Source organism: Bombina bombina, chromosome 3 (assembly GCF_027579735.1).
Source record: "Bombina bombina isolate aBomBom1 chromosome 3, aBomBom1.pri, whole genome shotgun sequence".
NCBI classification, from domain to species: domain Eukaryota; kingdom Metazoa; phylum Chordata; class Amphibia; order Anura; family Bombinatoridae; genus Bombina; species Bombina bombina.
In genome coordinates this window covers 621,739,163-621,761,258 of record NC_069501.1, presented here as the reverse complement: position 1 = coordinate 621,761,258, position 22,096 = coordinate 621,739,163, and the positions used below count along the sequence as shown (strand labels likewise).

Genomic DNA, 22,096 nt, shown 5'->3' with positions numbered 1-22,096 from the left:
TTCCAAAGTATTTTATTTTGAGTGAAAGACTAAAGGTACACACCACTCCTCACACCACAGATAACATCCAACGTGTTTCCCTGAAGCTAAACGGCACTTCGAAGTGCCGTTTTGCGGCAGGAAACCGCGTTGAATGTTAGCTGTGGTGTGTACCTTTAGTCTTTCACTCAAAATAAAATACTTTGGAACGATTTACCCAGTTCGTCTATAGACTGTTTATTTCCTCATTGGTGGAGTGCTTGTCGTAGTTCGGCATTGGAGAAAGCCGTGGAGGTCTTTACGGTCACGGTTCCTGAGCTGAATCTACACTGTTCGGTGAGGAGGAGTTTGTAAAGATTATACACCCATCCCGCAAAGTAGGGGGCCGGTCAAACAGTGAGTAACCTGGAGTTGTTTTCACAGCACACTGAGTCTCTAGATGCTTGACACCCTTATTACTGCTGTCTTTATTATTTGCAAATTACTGCTGATACATGATATTATACATACATACTGAAGACTGAGGTGTGTGAATAGTATGGAATATCGACCAATGATATATAAGCGTTACATTGTGTGCATGTGAACACTCCAGCTGAACGTGTATACTTTAAACACTGCATGTTACTATTGCTATTTTGATACATGGGTGTTAACAGCTGAGGAACTTCGTTTTTGGTTTTGCTTCCTGTGTCGATACCCGCCAAAACAGACTGATTATTACGGTAGAGATATCTATACAAATTATACTAACAAGTAACAGTTTGTTACAAAACCAGTCAGTGATATATTGGCGTATGTGAAGGGTAATATCACTTGAGTCCCTACTTCACAGGTCGCTAAAGTGTGAATATAAATATTTAGAAGATTGACCATACAGCGGTTTCACAGGACTGGTTCCAGCTCAGAACAGGCCTTGCCATGGTCAACCAAAGAAGTTGAGTGCACATGCTCAGCCGTCATATCCAGAGGCTGTCTTTGGGAAATAGAGCTATGACTGATGCCAGCATTGCTGCAGAGGTTGAAGGGGTGGGGGGTCAGCCTGTCAGTGCTCAGACCATACGCCGCACACTGCCATCCAATTGAGTCTGCATGGCTGTCGTCCCAGAAGGAAGCCTTTTCCTAAAGATGATGCACAAGAAAGCCTGCAAACAGTTTGCTGAAGCCTAAGCCCCAGACTAAGAGACATGGACTTACTGGAACCATTTCCTGTGGTCTGATGAGACCAAGATAAAACTTATTTGGTTCAGATGGTGTCAAGCGTGTGTTGGTGGCAACAGGTTGAGGAGTACAAAGACAAGTGTATCTTGCCTACCAGTCAAGCCTGGTGGTGGGCGTGTCATGGTCTGGGCCTGCATGAGTGGGCCAGCACTGGGGAGCTACAGTTCATTGAAGGGAACCATGAATGCCAACATGTACTGTGACATACTGAAGCAGAGCATGATCCCCTCCCTTCGGAGACTGGGCCGCAGGGCAGTATTCCAACATGATAACCACCCCAAACACACCTCCAAGACAACCACTGCCTTGCTAAAGAAGCTGAGGGTAAAGGTTATGGACTGGCCAAGCATGTCTCCAGACCTAAACCCTATTGAGCATCTGTGGGGCATCCTCAAACGGAAGGTGGGGGAGTGCAAGGTCTCTAACATCCACCAACTCTGTGATGGCGTCATGAAGGAGTGGAAGAGGACTTCAGTGGCAACCTGTGAAGCTCTGGTGAACTCCATGCCCAAGAGGGTTAAGGCAGTGCTGGAAAATAATGGTGGCCACACAAAGTATTGACACTTTGGGCCCAATTTGGACATTTCCATTTAGGGGTGTACTCACTTTTGTTGCCAACGGTTTAGACATTAATGGCTGTGTGTTGAGATATTTTGAGGGGACAGCAAATTTACACTGTTATACAGGCTGTACACTCACTACACACTCACTACTTTTTACATTGAAGCAAAGTGTCATTTCTTCAGTGTTGTCACATGAAAAGATATAAAATATTTACAAAAATGTGAGGGGTGTACTCACTTTTCTTGGATACTGTATATCTATAAAGTTTGTTATTCATTCCCTTGATATCAGGGGGATAGTCCGTCGAGTCCCAGTCTACAGAGGAAAAATCATCAGACCCCAAATACCTAATCAAAGAGGAATCATCTTTTATGCGAAACCAGTGAGGGTACGTCCAAATCCAAAACCAAGATCCCAGACCCAAGGAGATTAATGGTAAGAAAATCTTCCTAATACCTTACACAGCAGCTCTGTGTATTCTATTGTAGTAGCATGCATACATGGCTCATCATACTGTATGTGGCATGTAGCAGGAACATTTAATGCAGTATAATTGCATAATCAACAAATGCATAAGTAAAAGACCAATGTAAAAGCACTTAGCCTGAATCTTCAAATTAGTAGATTTCAAAGTTAGTTCAATTTTCCCCTCCTATTGCATCATGTGAAAGCCATCAGCCAATAACAAAATACATATGCACTGATTTCTTGCACATGCTCAATAGGAGCTGGTGCCTCAGTGCATAGAAAAAAATTGTGCACATTTTGATAAAGGAAGTGATTTGGAAACTGAATCATGAAAGTTTACTTTTTGCTGTAGTTTTCCTTTAAATTATACAATGTTCATTAGTACACTGTTAGGACCATGTAGATAAATATTTCCTGTACTGGCTACTTTTATTTATTTTTAACAGTCAGCCAATGCAGGGAACAGTGAGTAGGTGTGACATGACAAGTAGATCAGGTTAGTTAGTAATCTGGCTATTTCTCATTATCTAATTACCCTTTGCAGGGGGAGTGTTTAAGGTGAAAGAAACTCGCCCAAGAGCTTGAGGAGCACAAGAAGTATGTGAAGATGCAAAGACACGTGTAGAGTACCTGTGGACCAGGTATGTAGTAAATTACATCCACCCATATTATTATTTTGTTTATTTCAAGCTCTTGTTTACAAATATATGTCCTTATTCCACTATAAAAGTATAGTTGCCTTAATAAGTAAATAAGCTTTGCCTTTTATAGTCTGATGGCCAGAAATGTATCACAGTTTTTCACATGCATTTTAAATCTTAAAACAGAGGCCTTTCTTTTTGTTTTTTTCATGTTTATTTTTTCTTATTTAATTATTTTGGGCTTTCACAAGTCTGGCCCACATGTTGCATCTGGGTCTTGGCATACCCCAGACAATCGTTTCACCCTTCTAATGTTGATGGAAAGCCAGACGTAGACTCCCAACCCTGCCCAGTGTACTTAGAGGGATATGGCTGCACCTCTCTAACAAGTCCCAAGAAGGCCAAAACAACCGTCTGGGGCCATGTTCCTTGTTCAGAGGAGGATTGCCTAGTATTTCTCATTTCTGGGGTCAACTCTTGGGTAGCAGTTCATCTGAGTTGTTTGTCTCTACTTTCGAGGGCAAGTTCCCTCAATCTGCAGATTTTCGATCAGTTGGTGTATTGCTAGGGTCTCTCAGAGATTGGCTTTGACATTCCGTTTATTCTAAACGCTATAATTGGCATTTTGTTCAGATCTTCAGAATTTTCAAGATGGTTTACACAAGAGTCTGTAGTCCAGCATCTCTAATGGGTCACACTTCCGCAGTTCGGTTTTCCTGCATAAAAGTCTTGCTCGTCTTATAGACATTCACGCATTGTTCAGGCCTTGGTTAGAATCAGATTAGTTATCCAGTTTACTTCTCATTCAGTAAACTTGACCTACATTTGAATCTTTAATTTTTGGGGTTTGGAAGGTTTGTTTCGAGAAGCATTTTGATTGACCAAGACAGTTTCTGATTTTCCTTGGAGATTATTTTTTTTGTTTTGTTTTTTTTGTTTAAAAGGTTTTTATTGAGCTTGAAATATACAAGAAGTTATGAGATTATACATAATTAACATGTTACAGGTTTCACTAGACTTTCATAGATGCCAAATTAATATGGACAGATCCGCTATCCAAGGTGATGAATGTCCTCTTGGTCCCAAGGGGGGAGATTAATTAGAAAGTCCTTTCTTGTTCTCTTTTTTTTTTTTTTTTTCAAGTTTTTTTTTTATTGAGGATATATTTTTAACATACAGGCTTTCTCAAATATGAATATAAACAAAGTCAACATTTAACAAAGTATGAAAGTAGCATTCTTATGCACAGGGTTCTAATATTGCTGTCAAGAACTGAGAATAGAAGTTTCTTCCTGTGTAGGAATCCTCGTTTTTACAGAGGTCACCTTATGTATATGCAATGAACATTTTAGAGGTATACAGGTATATATAATCAGTTTACAAAGGTGTAATCCTTAAAACCAACAAACCAGTCAGAAGAGGTAATCAATTAGCAAAGTATTACTCAGTATGTGGTAGTTCAGGTTCCAAATAAAGCAGGGAGTTCTCCGACCCCTCTCCGCTTGCTATCTGGCAGGTAGAGCTCTGGACTACTATCACAGGTCCCAGATAGGGGAAGGGGCAGGAAGTGAGCATATGGGCCACGGGCGAGGGTGTTTGGGGGGGGTGCATTCTTATCTATCAACCCTCCTTCCAGTGTCTAGGTTCCAATACTAGGGGTCGAGCGGGTCAGCATAGAGTCCCAGGGTTCCCAAATAACGCAATAATTGCTCAGTTGCCTTCTCTCTCTAGCAACGTAATTTTCCATATTTTTGAGGTAGTTTACGTTCTCAATAACACTTTGTAATCTGGGGGGCTGGCTCTTTTTCCAGTTTCTGGCTATAAGCAGTTTAGCAGACATGAGAATATAGATCAAGAGGTTTTGTTTAGCTTTAGGGAGCTTGTCTATGTCTAAGTGTAAGATGGCTAGGGCTGGGTTCAGGGCTTGAGTTAACTCCAGGTCTGTACAGATCTTACCTACTTTCTGCCAATAAGTCGCTAGCTTGGGGCAGGTCCACCAAACATGGATTGGGGAGCCCGGTTCCCCACACTCCCTCCAGCACAGTTGTGAGTGTTCTGGGAAAAGTCTCCTTAATTTTGTGGGCACTAAGTGCCATCTGGTTATCACCTTGAAATATAACTCATATAGAGTGATACAGTGGGTCGCCTTTTTCGTTAGCTCAATGGCTTTGCCCCAGGTTTCTGCTGAAAATGTAGCTTGTAGTTCTTCTTCCCATGTATTCATATGAACTTGTTTTTGGGGGCAGCCCCCTTCCCTCCAAAAGGCAGTGGTAGTGTACCGAGAGGGGTTTGTGTAGTTGCGTATTGGTAGTCCATCGCGTCTCCCCAGACAGGTCAGGTCTCTCAGTGTGTCATCTAAAAAGCCCCAATGATCTCATTAGAGGTACGGAGTCTCATTAAGTCAAATTGATGTCTAGAGGACAGTGTGGGCAGGTCTACCATGTCCCTGTGTGGGCCGTAGCTGTCCGTTACTGTAAAAGTCTCTCACAGAGTTTTAGTCCCGTAGTAGCCCATGAACTGAGATTTGAGTTAAGGTAGCCCTATCAAGAGACCTCTTATTGGGTGTATTGGCGAGGGGCTGTGGAGCCACTAGGTTTATTGTGTCTCCAGCTTAGTCCAAGCATCTCGGCACCCCTTCACAATATCGTTCGCGATGTGGAACCTTGGTTTGCCAATGTTGGGGCAGCCAAAGGAGATCTTCCAAGTGGATGTATGCTGGGACCGCGATGCCTGCTCCAGCTCTCTCCATCTGTTGGTGGACAGGGACTGAGCCATGCTGTAGCGTGGGTTAGCCATTCGCTGCCCTCGTGGTATGTTTTAATACTGGGAAGGGCCAAGACCCCCTCTCTCTATTGGTTGTTGCAAGATATGCGCTGCCACTCGGGGTCTTTGTGTCATGCCAGGTGTATGAGTTGAATGAGGGGTTTGGAAACCCCTCCCCTCGCAGCGCCCTGGGACTGGTATCGGAATACAGCGAAATAGGTAGGTGAGCTTCGGTAGGATCACTCCATTTTAAGGGCTGCCACCTGCCCATCCAAGATATATCCGCAATATCTCTTTGAATAATTTCTGAAGTGACCTTCGTTAGTAGTGTTTCAAAGTTCTCTTTGATCACCACAGTCTTTTTATGTGAGAGGAAGACCTCCCAAGTGACGAATCCCCTTCCAAGACCACTTGAAAGAATAAAGGCGCTGGATTTCGGTCTCTCTCATTCTGAGGGATATTGAATAGAGTAAGCCCTCTGTTTTGGCCACATTCATTTTGTAATAGGAGATGTCCACCAAATTGTTTAAAAAAGGGGCCATCCAAGGGAGGGAGAGATTCCTACTGGGTCCGAAAGGAAGACCGTAAGATCATCGGCAAAGAGTGCAAGCTTATTGGGGGGTTTCATGCATCTGCACCCCATGGATCAGTGTCGATTCTCTAATTGCAATTGCTAGGGGTTCGATAGCATAGAATGAACAGTAAAGGGGAGAGAGGGCACCCCTGTCTGGTTCCATTACTAATTATAATTTTAGGGAACAGAATCCCACTCCCCTAACCACTGCGGTTGGGGTTGAATATAGTGCTTTAGTCGCGGTGATAAACGGGTCCGGCACGCCAAACGCCGAGAGTGTCTGAAATAAGTAAGCCCATCTCACCCTGTCAAAGGCCTTCTCGGCGTCAAGCGACAGGGTGAGTATAGGGAGTCCCATGTCCATTGCCTCCGAATATATATTTAAAAGGCGTCGGGTATTGTCAGTTCCCTGTCTCCCCTGCACAAAACCCACCTGGTCAAGGTGTATAATTGTGTGTAGATGCTTCCCTAATCGGTTTGCCAATATTTTGGCATAGATTTTGGCATCTACATTAATAAGCGATATGGGTCTGTAACTGGAGCACAGTAATGGATCCTTACCCTCTTTGTGAATAGTGGTGATGTTCGCTTCCAGGAACTCCGCCAGGAAGGCGCCCTTGGTCGCTACACTCTGGAACAGCCGAAGTAGCACCGGAGATATGATTGGGCCGAGCTCTCGGTAAAACGTGACCGTAAACCCATCTGGTCCGGGTGCCTTATGAGGAGCTAGATCTTTTATAGCTCCTTTATCTTCCGCCAACGTGAACTGTCGTTCCAGTTCGGCCCTAGATTCCTCAGATGGGTGGGGCACAGGTAATCTCTCCAAAAATCTGGAGATGTTAACATGTGCAGGGTCGTCAGCTGTTTTAGAGTTCCCAATGTTGTATATGGGAGGAGTAGTAATCAGCGAATGCTGTTCCTATTTCTTTAGGGGGAATATACTACACCTTCACTCGTTGAGATGCAGGGTATCCTTTCTGCAGCTTGCGCTTGCGGAGCTTATTGGCTAAAAGTTTGTCTGCTCCTATTGCCCTTATGGTAATTACAGCTGTTTAAGCTTGTGTAGGCTTCTCCTGGACCCGTGATAAATCTCTTTTGGAGATTTCGTCTCTGATGAGTCCTATTTGAGGAGCTATCCCTGAGTGTTTGGGCTAGTTTTGTTCTCCTGTTCTAGGGTTCGGAGATCTCCATATAATTTCGCTAGGGGTTGGCCAGCCTCTTTACGCAATCTAGCCCGCTTTTTTAATGAAGTGTCCACGCAGGTACGCTTTGAGAGCGGCCCATAACCATAGTGATATCAGAGAGTCCTGAATCATTATGTGTCAGAAACTCCTGTACAATCTCTTGGAGTGCAGGGAGTTCTACTTTCCGATAACCACTGATCCGAGAGTTTCCATGGGGGCCTATTAATGGCGGCTTGCAATTTAGTAAAGTACTAGGTAGACCATGTCTGGTCTGACCAGTGCATGGTTTAATGTTGGGGTTGGACCAAATTGGTCTAAAGACCATGAGTCACAGAATATATAATCCAGTCTGGAGTACGAGTTATGGGCCTTTGAATGATGCGTGAAGTCTTTCACTGAGGGTGCTAAGCACCTCAGGCATCATAGAGGTTATGCTGGTATATGAGTTTCCGGAAGGCATTGGAGATAGAGGAAGTATTTCTCTCAGAGTGTACGCAATAGAGGACTGTTTGTCAGTGGTTGGGTTCCAGACCATATTGAAGTCTCCCCCTATTACTAGGTGTTCCCCCTCTTAATTCTGATCTATGTGTGCCAAAGTGTTGCGAAGGAATGGGGATCTGCTTGGAGTTGGGAGCGTACAATGATACCAACGTAATAGTGAGTTATTGAGCGAACAGATAAGAATCAAAAATCTGCCCTCACTGTCTCTTTCGACATATTCCAATTTGAATGACAGTTCTTTACTAATCAAGATGGCAACTCCTTTGTTTTTGCTTTCTAGGTTAGAAGCAGTTTCACAAACTGGGTAGTGCTGGGAAAGTCCAGAAACACGGGGCTCCCCCATCCAATGGGTCTCTTGTAGGAACGATAATGTGAATCTTGTGTATCAGAGCATAGTGCTGTAATAGTTTTCCTCTTAGTGGGGGAATTTAGGGCCTTGCGCATTCAGCGTGGCTAAGCGTATAGGGGTCATTTTAGGGGTGTGGCGAGATTTCCTGAGCTAATTGGAGGGCGAGAGTATTCTAGTTATTAATTACAGGGGTCGGGGTATATGCAGTGGGGCCTAGGGGCTCGTGGGGACGTTTTGGAACAAAAGGAATGGTATGTAATGATTAAGAAACTTCCGTGACTGGATAAAAGTGGGGAGCGTACACTTTCGCAATGAGTGCACCGACTGGTCCTATGCCAGTGGGCACAACTAATAAATTGGGGGGGAGCTAAGCGGAGAGGGGTTCCCCCATGGCCCCGCCGGTTTGGAGCCATATGCAAAAAGGAAGAGAAGAGGGAGAAAGGAGCAGAAGAGAAATAAATTAGACGAGATAAGAAGAAAGAAAGTAAAGCTTAGAAACATATGTGAAGCATGTATGGTCTCATATAAGATAACAATTAACTTTGTAACCTCTCAATATAACATTAATTTCAATTTCAACATCAACATTTTCAACATTTTCAACAGGAGGAACTGTGGATTATATTTGATAACTCTAACAACGAGTGGACTAAGAACTCTACAATCACCACTTCACCTGTTAGGTATCACTAAACTTTTCCTGCCTAATATCATACTCTATGTGCTATATAGACAGGATCACCCTAATGACGGTATGGACATTCGGGTCTTCGATGATGATACGATTCACTAGGTTATAAGTCGTTAGCTAAGAGTCAGTGAACCGTATTAGCTAGGGCCTGTCCATTAAGGATCTCAGTAGGGTTAGGGTAACCGTCTCATAATAGGCCTGTAAAGGAGTGAAGTGAAATGAAATGTCCAGCAATCTCCATAATGGGATAAGGGTTATGGGGAGAATTAAAGCATGGTCTGGTCAAAGAGCAGAATCATCTAATGATAAATCCTCTCGGGGGAGATGGTCATATTATTCAGGGGTAGGTTGGTCCTATCTCAATTTCTGTCATGGTCGGGTATCTGGGTGCGGTCAGATAGGTGAGGTCTGAGGTCATTCAATTGTTTAAGTGTATAAGTTCAGCACAATGGGATCAAGGATAAGCAATGTGATTCATAACAAGAGAAAAACATAGCTAATTCCTATAACCCAAACAATGAATAACAGTATATATTTGACCAATAAAAAGAAGAGAACATGTTTAGAGTCTCTAAAAAGTGTCTATTGTAAAGATAAGCAGTGGCAATACATATATGGGCAATAAGATGAAAAAAAAACATGTTTAAGGTCCATGGTAATTGTCCCATTGTTATAATAGACCGTAACAGTGAATATGTGAATAATAAGATGTAAACAAAAAAGCAAAAAAAAAAAAACCCAGCATGTCCAAAAGTCCTATGGTAAGTGCCCATGTGAGAAGAAAAAAAAAACAGACAAGGTAAGGTTACATTATGTAATAGCTTAGATCTCACCCAACCCGTCTCTTCATGTTTTTCAATCCATGAGATAGACTTTCCGGGGTTAGGAAGTGTTCCCCTCCTGTAGTGAGTTGGTTGTTTCTTTCAGGAGGTTCAGCAGAAATAGGTATGAAATAGAAAATATGAGACAGAAGAACATAAAAGCAGGGCTCTCTAATGGGTCTGAATTCTTGGTGTGGGCCAATAAGGTCTCTGCGCTTCTTGAAGGTCTCAGTGGAAATGTCCAGCAGCGTTAGGGGGTCTTTGTGGCAAAGGCTTCCCATGGTGGAGCCGAGCGCTCTTAGTCCAGTAGTCAGTCCCGGGGTAGAAGAGTGATCCTCTCCGTCGCAGGGAGTAAGTTCCATTTTTGGAGCAATCACGGGGCCTGTTGGGGAGTGGAAAGCCATGTATTGCTGGCCGTCTCCTGGTAATATAGAGGCGTACTGGGAATCCCCCATCTATATTTTTTAAGTCTTTCTTCCCTCAGCTATTTTTGTATAGGGCTGGTAATGTCTGCGAATCTGCAGCGTGTGAGTGGAAAGGTCTGGGGTAGACCTGTAGACCGGCATATTTTCAGTTCAGGCGTTTATCTCTGGCTAAGCTCTGAATATTTTTTCTCTGTAAGTGTAGTAGTGGAGCTTCGCTATGACGTCCCTTGGCTGGCCCTCCATCTGCTGAGCGAGCTCTAAGGGCTGTGGGCCTCTATTATAATGGGTCTCAGAGCCTGTTGCAGGTCCCCAGTACTGCTTCAAATAGGGCCCTGAAGGTATTTTTTTCTAGGTCCTGTGGCAGGACTGATTCCGGGATGCCCTTAATACGAATATTGTTACGGCGAGATCTACCTCTTCTAGATCTGCCAGTTTTAACTCTAAATCTGTGATTTGGTATGGCCAGAGATTGGGAGTTAGACCGAGTAGGTTGGGTGTGATCCTATTGCTAGGTCTTCCTGTTTGCGCCTTAGCCGCGTCCGTCTCGCTCCTGTCTCCTAGAGGCCAATATCTCTCTTTAAATCCGCATGAGACCTGTCAAATCTCTTGTCCAGGGAGTCATGGTGAGAAGATAATAGGGACTGGATGGTTTCTATCATATTATTATTGGAACTGCCAGATGTTCCAGGACTTGTGTTGCTTTCTGTTTTAGCAATGATCCGGACTGAGTGTCTGAGGCACTACCAGTATCTGAGTATTCATCCTTCTGAGCCCGGTTGGGGGAGCGTTAGCATGGTGCTGGAAGTGATCAGCAACAGTTCTCTCTTTGGCGCAGCTTGGGGCTTCTGTTTCCTTTTGTGGGCTTGCGACATCCTATTGCTGTGAGACATAAGACTTCTTATTGGTACTGAGGTATCACTGTGGAGGGCCTGCTTGTTTCACATAAGCCTAATAGGATACATTGACCAGCGGGGCCACAAACACTTAGGGTTTAGTTACATGCTGTTAAAAGTTTTTCTTTTCAAGTGAAAATGAATGTCCCTCTTGAGAGCTACGTGGCCCAGAGGTCCTGCTAGTTAGAAGCTTGTCCTGCATAGAATGGTTTCAGCGAGTGGCAGGAAAAATAGTGTCTTCTTGTGTAATGGGTGTACTTTATGTAGTTTTTTAACCCCTTATTTCTGAGAGCTTGTCAGAAGGCTGCGACAGTCTTGGACTGTGTACCCCACTCCCCAGGGGATGCGTCTCCTCCTTGACAAAGGTGGGATAAGGGGATGAGGATATGACCCACCTGAGGAACCAGGTGGGGAAATGGTAGGGGAGAGAGGTCAAAACTCACAGTAGCTGAGTAGAATTAGTTCTGAAGTGTCCTCAGGCTGATTGGGTTTATCTCAGTCTCAAAGTGCACACATAAAGGACTTTTCTTCTTTTAGGTAGAGCTCTATCTCGCATATGCAGGTGGAGTGAGCAGTTAAAGTAGCAGGTTAACTGTTTAGGGGGTTAACAGTAGTATGGGGGGCATAAGAGTTTTCCCCAAATAATGCAGCTAGATATGGTGGATGGTGTCACGCAGCATCCACTAAGCAGCTGCAGCTAGGCCTTAATACTTTGTATTTTATTTTATTGATTCTTTACTTTTCCCTCTGTGTCACACCCCTATTATCAGAGGTTACTAGGCTGAGCGAGTAGCTCAGTTTTAGAAGCGCTAATGCCCTGTCCTCTTAAGGAGCAGTCTGCTGGGGCTTTAAATGTCCGTGTGTAAGCGTGCTGCGGACAGCGTTAAGTAATTTGGGCAACAGTTCCAAGATGACAAGATGGCGATTTTCGCGCCACTAATTCCCCCGCTCAAGCTAGGCAGGGTTTAAAAGCTCCGGGGTACTCACCGCAGCGGCTCTCCACCTCTCCCTGGCCTCCGATAGCGTGTGTCGTCGGTAAGTCCCTCAAACCCCTTTATGGGGGTACAGGCAGCGCTGTATGTAGGAGGGAGGTGCGGTGTCTCTCTCAGGTCCCGGTATGGCGGCTAGGAGTAAACTGCGGTACGTGCACTGTTGGTCCCAGTTCAGTGTATTAATTCTCCGGTGTGAAATGCCACAAGTGTGGCTAATGTCCGGTGAACCTGTTGGGCTGTGCGTTGTCTGTGCGTTCCGGCTTACGGGCTGTATCGGCTTCCCGAGTCTGTGTGAGCTGAGGGCTCAAAGTACCTTCCTCTCTTTTCTTCTCAGAGGTGCTCGAAAGTCCTAGAGTAAGCACCCACTGTTGAGGAAACGTTAGGGCAATAGAAAGGGTGATTTTCAATGTTTTAATCACTCTGTATAAAGTTTGAGATAGCTTTTTCTGCAGAGCTTCACTATGGCACGTCTGCTCAGCTAGGCAGTTAACTCCGCCCCTTCCTTGGAGATTATTAACCATGCATTGGTAGTTCCTTTCTTATATCCTAATTGGACTTTTGAAAGAGAGATTTTAACCATTCTATATGTTTGTAAGGGCCATTGACATTTTATTTTCAGACTTCTAAAGACTTTTCCGCAGTCTTCCAGTTCATTTTGTTTTCATGTAGAAATTTCAGGATTTTGCACGCATCTTCTGTTACTTTGCTTAAAGTTCGAGTACTCAATTCTCTGTGCATTACTTGCAGGCGAAGTCAGTTACCACTTTTTTTTACGTCCTACAGCTTTTTTAACTTGTTCTGTGCCTCCATTCTTAGACTTTCTAGAATAACGCAATCAGTAGAACAATATTTGTAAGGATGCAACATGGACGAACTTTCCAACCTTCTCTATATTTTGTCATGTGATGTTTTTTTCCTCAATAAAGGCAGATTTTGTCAGAAAATTTTCTTCAGATTGTGGTTCTAGTAAATAGGTGGCCTGCATTTTCCTTTTTTTTGTCCCACCCATTTTTGTGGACATCCCCTTAGCTTAGGTATTAGTTCCCAAACAGTATGGAATTTTGTGGACTCTCACCACCGATTAGAAAGGAAACATAAATTTGTGCTTATCTGCTAAATTCCTTTCTTTCTTGGTAGTGAGAGTCACAAACCCGTCCAAGTTTCCCTTGGTGGCGGCAGTTCTAGTTTGCACTTCTTTACCCCACTATCTTTCTTACTTTTTTCTCCTATTCTTGGCTATATAAAATCTACTTGGAGGGTCAGGGAAGTATGACGTATATTAAAACTCTGTTGTAAGGTCTTTGCTCCTCTTGCTGGGCCAGCTGATGAATTCCCAACAGTAAGGAATTTTGTGGACTCTCACCACCAAGAAAGAAAGGAATCTATCAGGTAAGCATAAAGTATGTTTTTATTCTTTTTATCAAGGTTTAAGTATTTTTTATCATTTTCAGGGCTTTTCTTATTCAGCTCTTGGGAAACTATTCCCAAAGTGCTTGGGGACATTTTTACTCTGGCTAAATGTATTACATTTCCTTTGAAAGGTAATTATTCCTTTATAATCCCTTTAGATAGGAGGGTTATAATTCTTTTCTTAGGAGGCTTATATTGCAAGCAAGTTATATTTTCTGTCCAGTAATATCTATTGGTGATGTGGCTGTTGCTTGGTTAACCCCTTAACAACCAAGGACCTGCAGGGGTACGTCCCTCAAAAAAAAGTCAGTTAACGACGCAAGGACGTACCCTGCACGTCCTCGGCCTGGAAAGCAGCTGGAAGCGATCCTGATCACTTCCAGCTGCTTTCCGGTTATTGCAGGATGCCTCGATATCGAGGCATCCCCTGCAATAACATATTTGTTAGCCATCCGGTTGAGCAGAGAGAGCCACTCTGTGGCCTCTCTGCACCGGAGATCGGGCTGGCTCTTTTCGTTGGTGTGGGGAGCCGGTACTGGGAGGCGGGTGTGCGGCCATCGATGGGCCCTGCTGATCTGGATGGGGGCGGGATTGTGGGGCGGGGGGTGGCCGGGGCGCGCGCAGACGTGCACACGTGCACGGAGGGGTCGGGCGCTGTGCACGGGATGGAGCGGGGTGGGGAACCGCTACAACTACAGAAAAAAAGTGTAGAAAAATTGAAAAAATAGTTTAATAAAATAAACAATAATAATAAAAAAAAACTTCAGTAAGGTGGTGGGGGTTGGTCTGTGGGGGAAGCTACACGAAAAAACCGTCAAAAAAATAAAAAAAAAACATTTTTTTTTTGCAAACTGTGGTACTGGCAGACGGCAATAATACACTTGTGAGAGGCGCAGCATTTAGCGGCCTTCTAATTACCAGAAAGCAACTCCAAAGTCATATATGTCTGCTATTTCTAAACAAAGGGGATCCCAGAGAAGCATTTACAAAGCATTTGTGTCATAATTTGCACAAGCGGTTTGTAATGATTCTCAGTGAGAAACCTAAAATTGTGAAAAAATGTGATTTTTTTTTTTTAATTTGATCGCATTTGGCGGTGACATTGGTGGCATGAAATATACCAAAATGGCCTTAGATCAATACCTTGGGGTTGGTCTACTACACTACACTAAAGCTAAAATATTACCCAAAAAGCTCCCTAGATGCATCCCTAATTAACCCCTTCACTGCTGGACATAATACATGTGTGGTGCACAGTGGCATTTAGCGTCTAATTACCAAAAAGCAATGCCAAAGCCATATATGTTCGCTATTTCTGAACAAAGAGGGGATCCCCAGAGAAGAATTTACAACCATTTATGCCATAATTGCACCAAGTTGTTTGTAAAATAATTTCACTGAGAAACGAAAGTTTGTGAAAAAATTTGTGAAAAAGTGAAGCGATTTTTTGTATTTGATCGCATTTGGCGGTGAAATGGGTGGCATGAAATATATCGAAAATGTGGCCTAGATCAATACTTTGGGATGTCCTACTAAAAAAACAAATATATTACATGTCAAGGGATATTCAAGGGATTCCTGAAAGATATTAGTGTTCCTAATGTAACTAGCACTAATTTTGAAAAAAAATGGCTTGGAAATAGCAAAGTGCTACTTGTATTATGTATTTATGGCCCTATAACTTGCAAAAAAAGCAAAGAACATGTAAAACATTGGTGGTATTTCTAAACTCAGGACAAAATTTTAGAACACTATTTAGCATGGGTGTTTTTTTGGGTGGTTGTAAATCTGGTAACAGATTTTGGGGGTCTAAGTTAGAAAAAAGTGGTGTTTTTTTTTCCATTTTTCCTTATATTTTATAATATTTTTTATAGTAAATTATAAGATATGATGAAAATAATGTATATTTAGAAAGGCCCATTTAATGGCGAGAAAAAACTGTATATAATATGTATGGGTACAGTAAATGAGGTAAGTAGGAAAATTACAGCTAAACACAAACACCCGCAAAAATGTAAAAATAGCCTTGGTCCCAAACGGACAGAAAATAGAAAAGTGCTGTGGTCATTAAGGGGTTAATTAGTCTTTTCTTCTGGGCAGATTTCTTTAGTTCCTGCCAGTAAGATTTTTAAAACTTCTTTATGTTGTTTAACTGTGCAAATGCTCTTTTTTGACATCTTTCTTTAATACTAGAATATGTTTTTAGCTGTTCCTTCTAGAAAAGCAGACTTTTAAATCTTTTTTTTTTTTTTTTTTTTTACAGGGAAAGATTTTAGTTCATTCTGATTTTAATTTCCATTATTTCTATGGTGTCTGAGGGTTTAGGAGCTTTTCTCCCTCAGGACTAGAAGTCCAAGGGTATTTGTAAAGCTCAGATTTGTGTTTTGTCCCTTTTGCCAGAATTAGAGAATCTTTTTTCGCCGCTCAGTATCAGAGTTCTTCAGGTTCTGTCTAGAAATAATAGAATAGTATTTGTAAATGCATCAGTGTCTATAACTCAATTTAAGCACTAATCCCTCTGCTTGCAAGGCTGCAAACTATTTTCCAGGCCTATTTATAAGCACTGGAAATATTGAGAGGGTCAGTTCCTATTAGATAAACTGGAACAGATCCAGCAGTTTTATTATCCTCTCCCCCATCCAAGTTTGCATGTTGATAAAGTCCTTGATCCAGAGGCTCTGGTAGGGGGTAGGTTATTCATTTTTCAGAAAGCTTGGTTTTAGTTTTTTCTAGTTAATTGATTATTATAGTCTAAAGGATATTGAATAGGTTTCAGATCAAGGCCTCCCAAGGGAAGGTTTTTTTCTGTCCTATGTTCCCTGTAAAGACTTAGGTTGATTGGAACTCCAACCTATTGATTGTTCATAAGTAGGAGGGAACTATCAAATCTATTCTGATCTAGAAACCTTGTCTTTCAAGTTCCTATTTTTGAAATGGAATCTATTCAGATTATTCTGTGTGGTCAGTTTATGTCCACAATAGATTTTAAGGATGCTTACCTTTATGTTCTTATTTCAAAAAACATAATTTTTTGAGGTTTGTTTTTTTAACAAACGTTTTCAGTTTTTTTGCTCTTCCATTTGGTCTTACAGCTTTCAGAATATCTCCAAGGTTTTAGATATCCTCTTTTCTTTAATCAGATCTCAGGGTATTGCAGAATTTCCTTACTTGGGTGATATCTTGGTTTAAGCTCCATCTTTACATTTAGCAGTATTTCTCTACTGCAGACTTTCTTCTTCAACAACATGGTTGGAAAGTTAGTTTTACCGAACAGTTACTGGTGCTTCAGATAAGGGTTGCTTTTCTGTGGGTTCAAATAGATTCAGTTGCTATGAGACTTTCTTTGATCTGTTTTTTTCCTTCAGTTGCATCAAGGAGTGACCTTGATTGGTATTCTGTTTGCTTGCTTTTCTATAAGACCTCTCCAGCTTTGTATCTTTTCCTATGGTACAGGGACCATGTTCTGTTGTCTCTGAGGACTCCTTTACATTCCAGAACTAGTCTGTTTCTGTCTTGCTGGCTGAACTATTAGCGCTTTATAAAAAGGGCTTCTTTTGTTCATTCTTCTTGGTCTGTAATCTTTACTGATGCAAGTTTTTTTCAGGGGGCTGTCTGGGTTCTCAGATGGCATAAGGAGTTTGGACTCCTCGGGAGGGACCTTCAGGGTTGGCCTCTATTGAAAAGGGAATCTTTTCCCTGTGTTTAGATTAGACTATGTTACATCTGTAGCTTATGTCTATCATCAGGGAGGAACTTACAGTTCCCTAGTTGTGAGGATAGTATCTCAAATTATTTCCTCTGCAATAGCTTATTACGGTCTGTTTTCTGCTGTTCATATTCCAGGACTAAACAACTGTAAAGCATTTTTTTCCTCAGTCGTCAGTTTTTTCGTTTGGAAGTGTGGTATCTTCATCTGGTTATGTGTTATCAAATAATAGATCTTTGAGGTAGGCCAAAGTTTGTTCTGATGGCCACTTGGTTTAATCCCAAATTTACAGGTACCGTGCAAGGTCCCAGGATCTTTGAACTGTGTTTTTTGATTCTCTGGTAGTTCAGTGATCTTTCTGGTTAGCCTATATTTTTTTTTCCTCCTGGTCTTTTGTCCCAGGGTGATTGCCAAGTTTTAGCAGGAAGAGCTTTGGTGAATATGATTGCTTCAGCTTGTTCCTGTAGAATTTGGTATGCAGATTTGGTTCTGATGTCCAGTTCCTTTCCTTGGCTGCTTCTTTTACATCCAGACCTATTTTTTAAAGTCCTTTTTTCTATCCAGATTCTAGTTCTCTCAGCGTGATGGCATGGAGATAGAATAGGAAACCTTCTTTGTCTTTGAACTATTTGTTCAGTTACTTAGTTTCTTATACAGGCTTGTGTCTGTGACTAGGGAAATTTTTAGGAGGGCCTTTATTTTTTGGTATTCGTTTACAATTCCTAGTTTTTTTCTATCTTTACAGGATGGTTTATATATAGGTTTATCCCCCAGTTTTCTGAAGGGTCAGAGTTCTGCCCTTTTTTAGTTGTGTTCCGTAGAAGATTGCTAATCTTCCTGTTATTCATGGTTTAGTTCCTGGCCTAGAATTAAGACCGTTTTTATCTAATTTCTTCCTCCTTGAAATCTTTATTTTGTCTTGAAGATTTTGCAGGCTCCTCATTTTGAACCTATGCATCAGATGGGTATTACACTTCTTTCTTTAAGTTTTTTGTTTCTACTCTTTCTTGTGTTCCTCCTTATCTTATTTTTCTTTAGGATAAGGTTGTGTTTTTTGGCATTATTAGTTGGAACTTTGTTGTTCCTTCTTTATGTCTTAATCTGTAGAACTATTCAGAGTGACTCCTTCATGTTTTGGATTCCGTTAGAGCTTTGTAGTGTTGTGTAGATACTATTATGGCTTTCAGACAAACCATCAGTTTGTTTGTTCCTTTTGCTGGTTCTATGAAAGGGCAGAAACTTTATACTGTTTCTTTGGCTTCTTGGTTGAAGCTTCTATTTTATATAGCTTTCTTAGAAGTAGGTATGCCTCCATCTAGATGGTTTTCTGCTCATTATATCATACCAGATATCACTTCTTATGTTTTTAGAATGTTTTATCAAATGGACCAATTTTGCTAGGCAGCTATTTAGTCCTCTTTGCATATTTTTCCTACCATTTTAATGTCTTTGCTTCTTCTGACGCAGCCTTTGGTATGATGTTCTTCAGGCAGTTGTCCAAGGATGATTTATTTTGCCTGTTGGTTATTTTTAGTTGACTTGAGGCTCTATTGGGTTTGTGGATTTGGTTTCTCAATGAAAAAAATGTTTTTTAGATCACACCCCTTTCTGTTATTACTCGTGGATTCCACATCTTGGGTATTAGTTTCCAGGAGTAATGATCATGGACCTCACCACCTGTATAAAAGATAACATAATTTATGCTTACCTGATAAATTAATTTATTTTATGGTGGTGATATTCCACGAGACCCCACTCTGTTTTTTTTGTGCACTTCTTTTTTTTCTCTGCTCCTATTTTGTTGGCGCCTGTTACTTTTCCTTCCTCTTTGTGCTGGGCTATAAGTTAGACTGAGGTACTGGTGAGGTGGGAGGGGTTTTATAGAGTTCTTGTGTTTGGGAATCTTTGCCTCCTAGTGGTAGGGATGAGTAATTCCCAGGACTAATGGATTGTGGACTCTCACCACCATTAAATAAATTAATTTGCCAGGTAAACATAAACTATGTTGTTGTTATTTTGGGGGAGGGGGGGAAGCATAAAGTAATGCAAGTTAAAAACCATGGATATTTCAGGTGTTTTTTTGTCAGAAAATCTCAAATACATATAGTACAACATTAAAACCTTTTCTTTCATGTAATTGGCAAGAGTCCATGAGCTAGTGACATATGGGATATACAATCCTACCAGGAGGGGCAAAGTTTCCCAAACCTCAAAATGCCTATAAATAATACCCCTCACCACACCCACAATTCAGTTTTACAAACTTTGCCTCCTATGGAGGTGGTGAAGTAAGTTTGTGCTAAGATTTCTACGTTGATATGCGCTTCTCAGCATTGTTGAAGCCCGATTCCTCTCAGAGTACAGCGAATGTCAGAGGGACGTGAAGGGAGTATCACCTATTGAATACGATGATTTCTCTAACGGGGGTCTATTTCATGGGTTCTCTGTTATCGGTCGTAGAGATTCATCTCCTACCTCCCTTTTCAGATCGACGATATACTCTCAATTTACCATTACCTCTACTGATAACTGTTTCTGTACTGGTTTGGCTATCTGCTATATGTGGATTGGGTGTCTTTTGTTAAGTATGTTTTTTATTACTTAAGACACCTCAGCTATGGTTTGGCACTTTATGCATTTATACAACGTTCTAAATATGTGTATTGTACTTATATTTGCCATGAGTCGGGTTCATGTATTTCCTTCTGCAGACTGTCAGTTTCATATTTGGGTAATATAAACATCTTTTAAATAAATGTTTTTCTTACCTGGGGTTTAGTCTTTTTTCAATTGACTACTTCTTGCAAATTGCGGGCCGCATTAGGCCCGCGGGTGCATCAAATGAAAAAACTTTATTGCGTCATTCTTGGCGCGAAAATATTTTCTCCAACATTGGTGTGTCCGGTCCACGGCGTCATCCTTACTTGTGGGATATCTCTTCCCCAACAGGAAATGGCAAAGAGTCCAAGCAAAGCTGGCCATATAGTCCCTCCTAGGCTCCGCCCACCCCAGTCATTCTCTTTGCCGTTGCACAGGCAACATCTCCACGGAGATGGTTAAGAGTTTTTTGGTGTTTAAATGTAGTTTTTATTCTTCTATCAAGTGTTTGTTATTTTAAAATAGTGCTGGTATGTACTATTTACTCTGAAACAGAAAAGGATGAAGATTTCTGTTTGTGAGAGGAAGATGATTTTAGCAGACAGTAACTAAAATCGATTGCTGTTTCCACATAGGACTGTTGAGATGAAGTAACTTCAGTTGGGGGAAACAGTTAGCAGACTTTTCTGCTTAAGGTATGACTAGCCATATTTCTAACAAGACCATGTAATGCTGGAAGGCTGTCATTTCCCCTCATGGGGACCGGTAAGCCATTTTCTTAGTCAAACAAACAGAATAAAGGGCTTAATATGGGCTAAAAAACTGGTAGACATTTTTATGGGCTAAATCGATTGCTTTATTTGGGCATTTTATTCATATTTATGCTGACAATTCGCATTTATAAACTTGGGGAACGTTTATTAAACGGCAGGCACTATGTTAGACACCTTTTCCAGTCAGGGGGCCTTCCTAGTTGTAGACTGAGCCTCATTTTCGCGCCATTACTGCGCAGTTGTTTTTTGAGAGCAGGGCATGCAGATGCATGTGTGAGGATCTGAAATTTGCTGGAAAAGCTTCTAGAAGGCGTCAATTGGTATCGTATTCCCCTCTGGGCTTGGTTGGGTCTCAGCAAAGGCTATAGCTGGGACTGTATAGGGGTTAAATTTGTAAACGGCTCCGGTTCCGTTATTTTAAGGGTTAAAGCTCTGAAATTTGGTGTGCAATACTCTTAATGCTTTAAGACACTGTGGTGAAATTTTGGTAATTTTTGAACAATTCCTTCATACTTTTTCACATATTCAGTAATAAAGTGTTTTCTGTTTAAAATTTAAAGAGACAGTAACGGTTTTGTTTTAAAACGTTTTTTGTGCTTTGTTGACAAGTTTAAGCCTGTTTAACATGTCTGTGCCTTCGGATAAGCTATGTTCTATATGTATGAAAGCCAATGTGTCTCCCCATTTAAATTTATGTGATAATTGTGCCATAGCGTCCAAACAAAGTAAGGACAGTACTGCCACAGATAATGAAATTGCCCAAGATGATTCCTCAGATGAGGGGAGTAAACATGATACTACATCATCTCCTACTGTGTCTACACCAGTTTTGCCCACACAGGAGGCCCCTAGTACATCTAGTGCGCCAATGCTTTTATTACCATGCAACAATTAACGGCTGTAATGGATAACTCCATAGCAAATATTTTATCCAAAATGCCTACTTATCAGAGAAAGCACGATTGCTCTGTTTTAAACACTGAACAGCAGGAGGGCGCTGATGATAATTGTTCTGTCATACCCTCACACCAATCTGAAGGGGCCATGAGGGAGGTTTTGTCAGATGGAGAAATTTCAGATTCAGGAAAAATTTCTCAACAAGCTGAACCTGATGTTGTGACATTTAAATTTAAATTGGAACATCTCCGCGCACTGCTTAAGGAGGTGTTATCTACTCTGGATGATTGTGACAACTTGGTCATTCCAGAGAAATTATGCAAGATGGACAAGTTCCTAGAGGTTCCGGTGCACCCCGACGCTTTTCCTATACCCAAGCGGGTGGCGGACATAGTAAATAAGGAGTGGGAAAAGCCCGGCATACCTTTTGTTCCCCCCCCTATATTTAAGAAATTATTTCCTATGGTCGACCCCAGAAAGGACTTATGGCAGACAGTCCCTAAGGTCGAGGGGGCAGTTTCTACTCTAAACAAACGCACTACTATTCCTATTGAAGATAGTTGTGCTTTCAAAGATCCTATGGATAAAAAATTGGAGGGTTTGCTTAAAAAGATTTTTGTACAGCAAGGTTACCTTCTACAACCCA

The 22,096-nt window shown here is 41.7% G+C and overlaps 1 long non-coding RNA gene across 1 annotated transcript in view; it reads left to right on the top strand.

Moving 5' to 3' along the window:
• The first annotated feature begins 2,816 nt into the window (after positions 1-2,816).
• The window catches only part of LOC128651837 (uncharacterized), a 36,157-nt gene continuing 16,877 nt past the window's right edge, over positions 2,817-22,096 (top strand). The window contains exon 1 of the long non-coding RNA XR_008401194.1: positions 2,817-2,873. This is a non-coding gene — a long non-coding RNA (uncharacterized LOC128651837). The remainder of the gene's footprint in view (positions 2,874-22,096) is intronic.